The sequence below is a fragment of the Schistocerca piceifrons genome, chromosome 2 (assembly GCF_021461385.2).
Source record: "Schistocerca piceifrons isolate TAMUIC-IGC-003096 chromosome 2, iqSchPice1.1, whole genome shotgun sequence".
NCBI classification, from domain to species: domain Eukaryota; kingdom Metazoa; phylum Arthropoda; class Insecta; order Orthoptera; family Acrididae; genus Schistocerca; species Schistocerca piceifrons.
The window spans coordinates 456,322,122-456,325,172 of record NC_060139.1 but is presented as its reverse complement, the minus strand read 5'-3'; the positions used below and the strand labels follow the sequence as shown (position 1 = coordinate 456,325,172).

The following is a 3,051-nucleotide window of genomic DNA, read 5'->3' as shown; positions in this document are numbered from 1 at the left end:
AAACACAAATGATTGTGGATTGGAAATGGTAACTGAAATGAACAAAAACTTCTCTAAGATTTTCTTTCTTTATGCTTATGTACATATGTGGCTAAGTTAGGTTTAATGACGGGGGAGTAGAGAATGGTATCTTCTGGGGGGGGGGGGGGGGGGGGTTCAGCACTGTTCAAGTACAAGATGTTCATTTTAGACCAGTATCCCAAAAATCAGCAGCTGAACTGTCATAAACTGTTTCAATGTTTACAAATGAAACACAGGTTGTAGTTACTGAAAATTCCTGTGTGAATTAATGGAAATGAAAGAGTGTAGTAGAATAATTGTGACACACATTGAGTAGATGCAAGTCACTAAGTAAATTGTTAGTATTTAGCACCTATAAACTGCATGCTATGTGACAGTCCACTTCAAATGCTTTCTTTCTTAGCACAATTGATCTGGAAACAAAGCACTTTACAAAACATGTCACCAGGGGCTAATCATTAGTCAAGCCGAGGATTAGTGTTTCTGAAAAGTGTTTATCCTAGAAATTTTTATGTCCAAATATAAGAAACATTATGTGAAGCATTGACAACATCCATAGCAAGTGTATAGTTCTACAGATGAATAGATAAATACATCACGGCTAAAAATAATCAAAAGTAAAACAAAAGTACCAGAAAATAATAAGCAAGTTTCCTATAATGACGTAATGGTACCAGTACCCAGTTTCTTCTTTCTCTTGGCATGGTCGTCTATCACAGCCAACCGTGTAATAGAGACTGAACAATGAATGGACAAGAGGACTACTCCATTCAGTCATTTCTGGAATGATAAAACACAGTTTGCATTGTAATTGGACTAATACAGCCGCACACATTATTTACTTGTAGAGCTTGTAAATATTAATAACTGACAATAAAATAATTGTTGTATGATGTAATGTGAGGCATCAAACTTCAAAACTTGCCTGTCCTAATGAATTTTGCAGATATGTCTTGACTCTCTTTGAAGTGGAGAATGACCTCTTTATTGTGGCTATAGTTACAGGCAGTGTGACTAATATCTTCAGATGCTTTTTGGTCTTTGGATACATACCTTTGTTGCATAACTGCCGTGCTTCCATGGCAGATGAAAGTCTAGAATGTTCTTTAACAATTTTTCTCCTCTGTAAATGTAATTCTGGAAGAACTGAATGCCTTCAACTCCACATTTCGTATCTTCAATGTAAAATTCAATGAAGGCCTTGAATTCTTCTCATTCTTCACTACAGCTGTGCGTCTGAGCAGGACTTTGAGGTTTTTATTATATTGAGGTTATAACATCTTAACCTAAAAATAAACAAATGTTAAGTTCTTTTAATTCATTAAAAAAAAAAAAAAATTAACGAGCGGTCTGGCGCGACCAATAACCACCACAATGAAACTTTAAAGATAACAATATTTCATCAGGGACAACTCTAATACAGACCGAAAAGACGCTACTGCATTTGTAGAATACCTTATTGGTTAGTGTACGCGTGTTAAAGTGTGTGACCTTGATTGGGACTTAGTCTCTGGCGCTGTACGCATGTCACCGTGTGGCGCTCTGCTGTTGTCACTGCGCGCTTCTGGTCTGTGTTATTCTCATGGAGAAATAGCACTCTTATCATTTAATTCTATCAAAATGCACTTCCGGTTTTTAATGAGCGCTGATAAGGACTTCCGCCGCGCTGCTCGCGGCTTAGAGTCAGTTTTCTCTCTAGGATGGCCTTCGGCTGTGTGTCTGAGCAGGACTTTGAGGTTCTTATTCTATTGAGGTTATAACATCTTAACCTAAAAGAGAACAAGATGTTAAGTTCTTTTAATCCATTAAAAAAAAAATCTCACCAGCGGTCTGGTGCGACCAATAACGACCATAATCAAACTTTAAACACAACAATATTTTACGAAACGCACATCTAATACAAACACAAACGAAAACATTAGAAAACTAATACAAACACTACCCGCCCACCTCCCCTAGGGTCCTAAGCCCTGCAACCCACAACGAGAACACACTAAACGACCGAAAATGAATTATTCTGCAACACGGGTCTCGTAATACTAGGACCCATGTTGTGTTGCAGTCCCGCCTTCTCGGCGCACAGTGACTCCAAGCAGCCTGCAGTGCGACGGAAGTCCTTATCAGTGCTCATTAAAAACCGGAAGTGAATTTTGATTAAAAAAAATGATAAGAGCGCTAAATCCCATAAGAATAACACAGACCGGAAGTGAATTCTTCTGCAACACGGGTCAAGTAAATATAAGGCACGCTGAAAAATTTCTAAGTCCGAATCAAGGTCACGCGCAGTCAGACCAATAACGACCACAATCAAACTTTAAACACAACAATAGTTTACGAAACGCACATCTAATACAAACACAAACAAAAACATTAGAAAACTAATACAAACACTACCTGCCCACCTCCCCAGGGGTCCTAACCCCTGCAACCCACAACGAGAACACACTAAACGACCGAAAATGAATTATTCTGCAACACGGGTCTCGTAATACTAGGACCCGTGTTACGTTGCAGTCCCGCCTTCTCGGCGCACAGTGACTCCAAGCAGCGAGCAGCGCGGCGGAAGTCCTTATCAGTGCTCATTAAAAACCGGAAGAGAATTTTGATTAAAAAAAACGATAAGAGCGCTAAATCCCATAAGAATAACACAGACCGGAAGTGAATTCTTCTGCAACACGGGTCAAGTAAATATAAGGCACGCTGAAAAATTTCTAAGTCCGAATCAAGGTCACGTGCAGTCAGACGCGTAACACACATCCTAGAGAATGGCCTCACTGCATTTGAAGAATACGTTATTGGTTAGTGTACGCGTGTTAAAGTGCGTGACCTTGATTGGGACTTAGTCTCTGGCACTGTACGCGTGTCACCGCGTGGCGCTGTGCTGTTGTCACTGCGCGTGACCTTGATTCGGACTTAGAAATTTTCAGCGTGCCTTATATTTACTTGACCCGTGTTGCAGAAGAATTCATTTCCGGTCTGTGTTATTCTTATGGAGAAATAGCGCTCTTATCATTTAATTCTATCAAAATG

The 3,051-nt window shown here is 39.7% G+C and overlaps 1 long non-coding RNA gene across 4 annotated transcripts; it reads right to left on the bottom strand.

Moving 5' to 3' along the window:
* Positions 1 to 214: 214 nt before the first annotated feature.
* On the bottom strand, positions 215 to 2,503 carry LOC124777514. 4 transcript variants are annotated; one of them, XR_007015741.1, is made up of 3 exons: positions 2,416 to 2,503; positions 1,075 to 1,307; positions 215 to 801 (listed from the first exon to the last, which is right to left on the bottom strand). It is a non-coding gene; the product is annotated as an uncharacterized LOC124777514 (long non-coding RNA). The 4 variants fall into 4 exon arrangements; XR_007015742.1 differs by lacking the exon at positions 2,416 to 2,503 and adding an exon at positions 1,845 to 2,014; XR_007015739.1 differs by lacking the exon at positions 2,416 to 2,503 and adding an exon at positions 1,447 to 1,735 and having other exon boundaries at positions 216 to 801.
* Positions 2,504 to 3,051: the final 548 nt, after the last annotated feature.